Below are 10,000 nucleotides of genomic sequence, written 5' to 3' on the forward strand. Positions count from 1 at the left end.
AAAAAAAAACATGCAACACAGAATTGCATGGAAAATCACTTCCAGAGCACATGCGTACTCCCCCTCTTCTAAGATTTGCAACCTCTGCTTAGAAGAAAAATATTCTTCATCATCACAAAACCGAACATGGCAACACTCAACAGAAGAAACAAACTAAAATCCTCATGCAGACATAGAAACAAACACCTTTTATGTAATTACGAAGCTCCATAAACACGAATCTAGAAATATACAAAAAACACAACAATCTACTTCACTTCCACTTCCTGATGAGAGCTAAGGCTTGAAACAATATTGTAGAAGTTTAATAACATAATTATACTTGAAATGTTTTATAAATAGCTCCTTTTATCAAAACGTTGAGCACTATTATTTCATGGTTTTTGTTTTTATAATTTATATGTATATATATTATATACGCGTATGAAAGGAACTTCTTGCAGCTGTTACAATTAAATTTGTTTCCTCGCTATTGTATTATAGATTGAATGACTAAGCGCAGCGATTATGCAGCACTCATATACTGCCAGTTGCTTCCCTTGTTCTCTACACAAAAATAAACCACATACTGAGTTTCGCCCAATCTTTTTTGATCATCTTCTTATTTGTATGTTTGTTTCCTGATTCGGATAAGTAAGTATGTTAATTTTTGCTTTGTTTCGTTTTGTTTTTGTATTGTGTTATAACTGAAGAGTTAGGACGTGAGCAAATACAATATTACTTGTAAGTTTGTGTATTTTACAAACCGTTTTATAAAATTAGAATATATTTTGTTACATCCGTTTTTTGTGGTTGATAACAAAGTATAATATGTGAAAAATGGGACTAACAACATTGGTTTTCAAAACGAGGGCTCTTAGCCCCCTCCTTACCACCCATAGGAAAATCGTCACATTTGTTACAATGCAGCCAACCTTTTTCTTATTCTAATTTCTTTTGTACATCATAATATTTGAACAAAAATGCTTGCCATTGTTTAAGTATATTAACACTGTGTTGAAGAGCTCGTTTAGCAATTAAAAAATATGTATAGCTAACGTAGAAGATTCTGTGTTGGAGTGAAATAAATCAATTTTTGTATAGGTTTGGTGTGAAGTTTGGGGGAAAATCAGGAAAATAGCCGGTAAGGAGAGAGTTAAAATACGTGGGTTCCAATAGCTCAGTTGATAGAAAACTCGCTTCACACTCTAAGGGACCAAGATCGATTCTCGATTGAAATCGGTATTTTTTCCCACCCCTGTTCAACCGGTAGTAATTGTATTGTTGAGTTGGCGGAAAGTAATACGCGATAAACGTTCCTCCGATCCAAAGCATAACAAGCAATTTCTTTTGCCCTTTTCATGCTTAGGAACAGGAATAGACCATGGACCTAGTGAATCTGCAGACTACTTTGTAAAATACGACTTATATATTATTACAAATCGACTATGTCACACACACAGACACAGACACACACACACACACAAACACATGTGTATATATATATATATATATATATATATATACACACACACACACACACACTTCTTGTAATATTAGACCCTTCACCTCAAAACGGTATTATCTCCGGATGGTTTCGATACTAAAATTGAATTTATCGTCAAAATTGTGGGACTTATGTGAAGTTTTTTGTTTCATCAAGGAGAATTAATATAATATTTTAATCCGACAAAATCTTAGGGTTTTATTCCTGGCCATTTAACATTAGAGTCATTTTAGCCGTATGGTTTAGCTCGACATAATTACTGTTTTGAGGCGATGGATCACATATTCGTCGACTTCAAACAGAGACCTATAATAGAAATCAAAGTTACTTACTTGATCTACTGGCTGTGGTTGTGTAAGTAATGAAACAGCTAAAGCGACGACAGCTGTTACACAAAATACAACTATGGAGAAATATGTAAAATGGAAATCAGCCACAATGGAAGGTCTCTCGTCTTCATTGCCACAGCCAGGGGATGGGTAGACAAAATCCAGAACAAAACGGATAACGCCAATGATCTGCCCACAAGCTACACCATAGATGCTCCCTTGGTGAAAAATAAATAGAGAAGTATTAGTGCTTGTAAAGTGGAGTTAGTCAAAGCTTTGGTACATCCTCGCATTGGTTTTATAAAACACCCTCTCACAAAGATTTTGCCATTTAAAGCGTCGATAAGAACATTCGCCTCATTTGTAAAAAAAACAAAAACAAAATTATGGAAGTTCTGATAGGCATATTCACCTCATTTTAAATATTTGATCATAGGTCCAGTGAGAGTATTCATCTCATAACGATTGGCTAGAGTGTTGAAAAACTGTAAACAATAGTTTATTTTGCTTTGTAAAATATAATGAACAAAATTATTTCACTTGCTAGTCATTTCAAATGTTCTCTCAGTACTCTTCCCAATATCCCTCCACTTCTCCCCCCACCCCATTCGCACACTCAAAGTCGTTCTTTTATTGTTTATTTAAAAAGTCATCACGTCTTTGTCGCCCTTTTCCCTTAAATTATTATTATCCGGATCGTTTCATTCACATTATTCAAAGAGTACTCTTCAATTAATACTCTCTATGAACTCATATTTTTTATAATCTTTTGCGAACTGACCTATCCCCTCTTAACTTTCAATAAGAGTTTTAGGTAATTTATGAACAAATAAATTAGACGTAGATTATCATCAAGTCGCGTTTTGTATAATTTTATGCCCATTTTAGCAAACAAAATGTATCACGTTTTATCATGAACCGATTGCTTCATTAATCAATTGATTAATTGACCGATCAATTTATTAAAAGTAATATAATATTATCACTCATCAAATAATTTGACGTGTAAATATATGCAGGTCTGACATCCGAACCCATTGTTGTAATGGACAGCATTTTGTGTAGTGTTTTGATATTTCCATTTCAACAATAAGCCCATAAGGAATTGGGTTATCAGACCTGCAAATGAGTGCACGTCGATATAATTCGATATAATTGATAACTATTTTCCTAAATATTCCGAACAGAAACTTTTTCTTCGATATTATCCCGTTGCGCGGCTATGTGGTCTAGTGGTATGACACTCCCTTTCGGATCGGAAGGTCCTGGGTTCGAGCCTCGCTCGGCGTATAGTTGAGTCCTTGGAAAAGGCCCTTTACTCGCATTCTCTCACCGTAATCAGATGTAAAATGAGTACCTGGCCGTTAACAGCGTTGTCTCTGTAAAATCGCCTAACAGGCGTCATGTCCCTATCTCCATGTTACGTGTTGTTGTTGGCAGGGACCCCTTGTAAAGCGCTTTGAGCACGTTTAGTGGATATTGCGCTGTATAAAAGCTCAATTTAAAAAAATAATTTCAAGCTCTTACCTTCTCGTTTATCCGTGGGATGAATACCGCCATAAGAAAAATGGCGGAGATAGGCGGAGCTATGTAACCTGTGACAGCCTGAATGTACATAAAGAGTTGTCCTTCTTGGGAGTTCTTGACGAAAGGCACCCACGCTATGCTGATACCCACCAGTACAATCACAAACAATCTAAAAAATATGAAAATTAATAAAAAATGTATTGGAGCTTGCGCTTCAACATTATCATTCATCTGTAGTGTTTCATTCATCCTGTTTGTTGTATTTTTTTTGTAATTAAATTGAAGCTTAGATTCACATTCATATTGTTATTTATTGGAGCTTGCAGTACTGGCTCGTAAATGATATGAGAATCAAATCTTTCTTATTTAGGGAACAAAAGATATTTTGTGACGTCACCGTTGCTATGGAGACAAGCTTCAATGCGAGCATTAAATGTGGATAAGTCTTCTCTACGAATTCGAGTCTTGTGAGTTCTTAGAAAAGCACGGTTTCAGCCTAAAAAAGACATTAGATTTTTGAACTGTTGTATTTCTCTCATAAACTACAATTGTAAGAAACCCCAAGATGTCCTCAATGAGATTTAAGCGCAGGTTGGCCATGTCTGCACATATACATTTTTTATACTGTAAACCACTGCTTCCGCGAAGTCCCAGGTTTGAGAGTTTTGCCAATATAAGAGTCATTTAAATCGATCGATAATTGATGGACGAGTTTTCTGGCCAAATTTTTAAGGACGTAGTTTTCTAGACTACGGCAGTTAACTGTGTAAGCAAAGAGTGAGTAGGGTAACGTAGTTACCAAGAGCTCTCACTTCTCTTAACCGCAATGCTATTGTCGCGTGCCAGGCGAGACAGCGAGGTGGGTGTGCTCCGCGTGTATCATGCGCGCTAGGCTTACTGATACAATGAAGAAAATACGAGTAGAAGACGGAAGATGCTTGGCTTCACCAAAAGCGGGAAGTGAGAGCTCTTGGTAACATAACAATCGTTACCTACACGCTCTTTGGTGTAAGTAACATCGACAATATTGTTTTATCCTCTTGCCTGTCAACCTCGCACCTATCCCGTTCCACTAAACATTTTATTGTAAATGAAACACTCATTTTCCCTCCTCTTATCAACTATCCAATAAATCTCCTTTTCTTTCTATAGATTGTATGAAGTTGACGTCCTCGGGTCTCTGTTATTTTTTTTTCCCCATCCGTGTTTATGAGTAATTCTCACTAAACTGTATTAACCTGACTATAAACCATCATGGTTATACATGGTTTTGTGTGTTGGTCCTTTATACTTCCGAATTGCAATGTCGTGAGCTCCTCAGCCAAGCGCATACTATATACTTCAGGATGGCAATGTTGTGAGCTTCTTAGCTCATAACATTGCCATCCGGAAGTATAACGGACCAACACACAAAACTGTGTGTATCCATGAACATTTATAGTCGGGTTAATACAGTTAAGTGAGCATTACTCATAAACGCGGATGGCAAAAAACAATAACAAAGACAGGAGTGACGTCATCTTCAAACTATCTATAGATGATCACAAACCTTCCCACGAGGAGCAATTCACGTTCACTGGCCTTCGATCTCACCCTCCTGTAAAGATCCATGGTGAACACAGTCACAGCGCTGTTGAAAATGGACGTTAGTGAGGACATTAAAGCAGCTATCATGACGGCCATTAGCAAGCCCTTCATGCCTGAAAATAGAAAAAGGGAATTCGAGGGGTGATATTTTTAATTGGAGTCAATAGTCTGATATCACGTCCGCCCAGCAACGAGCAACGAGCTTGGTTCTAAACAAAGAAAATCGGTACTTTTTATTCTTCAATATGACAAGACCTTTTTCACATAAAGTGTGATCAGAATCTATAAAAGTCAACACATGATCAGATGTATAATGTTTTTCTCCTCTGTATACACTTTTATGCTCGTCGGAGAAGTATTTCATAAGGGCGTCCGCCATTGTTCCGATAGTTAGAGCCATGTACTAAGTTACTATGCGTCATTACGTCACCACTGTTGAAGCCTATTGAAGAGCCTAGTATTAAAAGTACTTAAATCACAGGAAGTTTGTTTTGAAAAAAAATGGAGGTTAAAATTAGGGTTTGACTATAACATGAGATGAGTATGCTTTAAGTTTATCACGGATCAGTTAAAAACCATGAAAATGTGACTTAGGTACTTTTAGTACTGGGGACTCCAATTTTTCTTTTCTTATTCAGACAGTTGATACTCCGATTAAACCCAAGCAAATTGACCAAGAGATCAGATAGGGGCAGCTATGATTGCTTTCAACATCGGTCGTCAAAGAAAATGGAATATATTTTGTAAAAAGCAACATTACCAATAATGCGTGATTACTTATCAATGTTAATAAATTTCAAAGAAAAAATTTAATTTTAAGAAAAAAATATATAGATGAATCATTATAGGCTAAAAGAAAAAAAATTAATTTCAAGAAGAAAGATATTTAGATGAATCATTACAGGCAATATGAGAAACACATGAAAGTCTTAGATTAATGAGCAGGTACAATCAATTTTTTGGGGATGGCTTTTGTTCTTGCATTGTCTCTCTGCTTTGTCTGGCAATGTTTCATACAAACTTTTTCTGATCTTAATGACAAACTTCGTAAAAGCAAATATCGAAAGATATCATCCTGACCACTAAATTGATTACATTTCATAAAAGATATTCCGAAAGGGAAATTTAGTAAGGCTTGGAATACTTACCAACATGTGCTAAATTTAGTAAGGCTTGGAATACTTACCAACAGGTGATAAAATTAGTAAGGCTTGGAATACTTACCAACAAGTGGTAAATCTAGTAAGGTTTGGAATACTTACCAACAAGTGCTAAATTTAGTAAGGCTTGAAATACTTACCAACGGGTGCTAAATTTAGAATCAGAGCGGGATATGCGGAGTTAGAGCAACCTGCCTCATTACCACATTGATCAAGACACGCCTCTTTGGAAACGCATGCGATTTCATCTAGATAATTTGCAAAAAAAAGTATTAATTAATAGATTTATTTGTTTTTAAACGAAACACTAGTGTCAGTAAACATTTTTTAGATATGTTTTATGTCAGCATTGTATTGAAAACGCAACCTCACAGCATGCAGGGAGGAGAAATGTGGAATTCGGACTACTTAAGATTAATCCGCGGGAATATATAGATGGATATATAAACAGAAAGGTAGGCGTATATATAAAAGAAACACACACACATACACAAACACGCATACACGCAGAGTAGGAGAGATAGACAGAGAGAGAGAGAGAGAGAGAGAGAGAGAAAGAGAGAGAGAGAGAGAGAGAGAGAAAAGGGGTTGATGATTTAAATTCTTTTTTTTTTCATTACATCAGTTTCCTTCCTTAAGACATACCTGGGTACAATACCCTGCTAATCATCCCAGGGAATATAATAAGGAATAAAGGTGTAAATTTGAGGTATCCGGCAACCAAAGTCGATGCTTTGGCATTTGCCATATCTTTGGATGCCAGTGCTCGCTGGACGATTACCTTGGAATATGAAAGAAAACAACATTATAATTGATTAACACTCTTCTCTAACTTTATAGACAGGTTTTGAAATAAACGATGACGTCATTAACGAGTGTATATTTATATAGCGCAATATCCACTAATCGTACTAACAGCGCTTTACAAGAGGTCCCTCGCCAACAACAACACCTGGGATGAGACAATTTATCACCAGTTAGGCGATCTTACAATGCTGTTGCGGATAGATACTCATTTTACACCTGTAACAGCGGATAGATACTCATTTTACACCTGAGTACGATGAGAGAATGTAAACTAGGAGCCTTTTCCGTAGATTCAACTATGCGCCGCTTAGAGCGGGACTCGAACCCACAACCTTCTGATCCGAAGGCGAGTGTCATGCCACAAGACTAAATTGCCGTACAGTACAATTAACAACACCAAGGTCTTTAAATGGCAGTTTAGTTGCTATCACTTGCTGTGTGATATTCTTCATAATATCATACCAGTGCGGCTCTGCAGTCTAGTCATATGACACTCGTTTTCGGATCGGAAGGTCCAGGATTCGAGCCTCGCTCGGCGCATAGTTGAGTCCTTGGAAAATGCTCTTTACACACATTCTCTCACCGTACTCAGGTGTAAACAGCGTTGTCTCTGTCCAAAAAAAATGTAATATCGCCTCACAGATGTCATCTCCCGTCCTCAATGTTAAATGTTGCTGTTGGCCAGGGACCCCTTGTAAAGCGCTTTGAGCACGATTAGTGGATATTGCTATATATAGAAGCTCAATTTTGTTATGCTCAATAACAACATTATGTTCATATATTAATTAACACTATGTTTATATAATACATTCGTTAATGCTTTTAGTTATTTCTAATTATTTATCAAATACAAAGCATTTTTGTAACACATTTCCGTCATGAAGTTCTAAATGTCGTGCAAAGTATAGATGGAACGAGATTGACATCACTCAGCTCTTTGTTATTTATTTTTGATAGCGATTCCATCACTTTGACTATAGGCGTTCTAGGCGACACATAGTTTTTGTGTTTGTGGCGGCTGTTGTGAGTATTTTACCTAAACGCACAGCATCAATCAGCTTCCTTGCTTTTAGATTCAAAGATTCAAAAACGTTTATTTTAGGCAATTGCCAATGTAACTCATACAAGAATATATTTTCATCAACAAATCAAATAAGTAAAATCAATAATAAAGCAAGGCAAGCAACGAAAATAATAATGATAATAACAGTAATAATAATAATAATAATAATAGTAATAATAATAATAATAATAATAATAATAATAATAATAATAATAATAATAATAATAATAATAATAAAAATAATAATAATAGTAATAATAATAATAATAATAATAATAATAATAATAATAATAATAATAATAATAATAATAATAATAATAATGATAATGATAATTATAATGGTGGTAATAATTATGTAAAATCATTTAAAGATTTAATTAATAGTTTAGTTATTTAATAGAACCTTGGTACAACTCAAATAATTCACGTTTTATGGATCAACATAAGATATGACATGACGACAATAATTTTTTACACTGTACAATGAGATTTGTTTACATAAGATTTATATAACCATTAAATATTCTTACAGCAAGAGTAATATTATTGCCGCTACAACTACTACCACTACTGCTACCACCAGTACAACTACTACTACTACTACTACTACTACTACTACTACTACTACTACTACTACTACTACTACTACTACTACTACTACTACTACTACCACCACCACTACTACTACTAACACCACTACAACCACCACTACTATTACGTCTACTACATCTACAAATACTACCACAACCACTACTACCATCACTACTGCTACCACTACCACCACTACTACCACCACTACTACTACGACTATTACTACCTCTGCTACTACTACTACTACTACTACTACTACTACTACTACTACTACTACTACTACTACTACTACTACTACCATTACTACTACCCCTCCCCCCCCCCTGCTATCACTACCACGACTGCTGCTGCTGCTGCTACTACTACTACTACTACTACTACTACTACTACTACTTCTAACACCACCACCACCACCACCACTACTACTACTACTACTACTACTACTACTACTACTACTACTACTACTACTACTACTACTACTACTACTACTACTACTACCACTACCACCACCACTACTGCCACTACTACTGCTACTGCTACTACCACCACCACTACCACTACCACTACTACTACTACTACTACTACTACTACTACTACTACTACTACTACTACTACTACTACTACTACTGCCACTACTACCACTACTACTACAACTACCGTTGCTACTACTACTACCACCACCACTACTCCAACCACCTTACTAGCACCACCACTATTACCACTAATAATAATGCTAATAATAGCAACAATAACAATAATAATAACAGAATCAATAATATCATTAACGCTATCACCACCGTTACTACCACCATCACCATCACTACCACCATCGTTATCATTATCATAATAAAAATAGCAATAATAACAATGAACGGTGAGAGTGAAAATCAACATCAACAGACAATACTAATGATGGCAACAACAACGGTAGTGACTTCGATCTTCATTGATTACCAATCATTATCTAATGTCACAAGATACTCATACATTACAAGTAGCGAAAAATAAGAATTGTACATATATACATTAATTTAATATATTTATCATATGCGTGTCAAGCTCAAGACATGCTCGATTATAATGACTGACAATCAAACACGCCCTTCCTACACACATATCCACCCACCCACACAAATACACAAACACATACATACGCACACACACACATACATACACACACACATACACCCACACACACACTGATCTACAAAATCACTTGTACAACAAACAGTGAGAAAAAAGTTAATTCAAAGGATTCAATTATGCCTAATAGACGAAATATTCAAATAATATATGTCATAATCTTATACATTGATGCATACCACAATGAATTAAGAAAAAGAAAAAGAAAAAAAAAATCAAATGTATTTTAATTCTCCAGTAATACCAGGTACCTAACTAACATTTTTTTCATATTCGATCAAAACTTTTCGACAAAAGATTCCAAATC

The 10,000-nt window shown here is 35.6% G+C and overlaps 1 pseudogene across 1 annotated transcript in view; it reads right to left on the reverse strand.

Moving 5' to 3' along the window:
* Positions 1–10,000, reverse strand: part of LOC144972073 (sodium/myo-inositol cotransporter 2-like) — a 30,055-nt pseudogene that overhangs the window by 4,155 nt on the left and 15,900 nt on the right. The window contains exons 9-14 of the transcript XR_013645254.1: positions 6,735–6,870; positions 6,230–6,337; positions 4,892–5,042; positions 3,343–3,511; position 2,125; positions 1,819–2,033 (exon numbers count right to left, since the gene is read on the reverse strand). The product of XR_013645254.1 is annotated as a sodium/myo-inositol cotransporter 2-like (transcript). The remainder of the gene's footprint in view (positions 1–1,818; positions 2,034–2,124; positions 2,126–3,342; positions 3,512–4,891; positions 5,043–6,229; positions 6,338–6,734; positions 6,871–10,000) is intronic.

Source organism: Berghia stephanieae, chromosome 4 (assembly GCF_034508935.2).
Source record: "Berghia stephanieae isolate SIO BIC M18660-M18661 chromosome 4, UCSD_Bste_1.3, whole genome shotgun sequence".
In the NCBI taxonomy this organism is placed as follows: domain Eukaryota; kingdom Metazoa; phylum Mollusca; class Gastropoda; order Nudibranchia; family Aeolidiidae; genus Berghia; species Berghia stephanieae.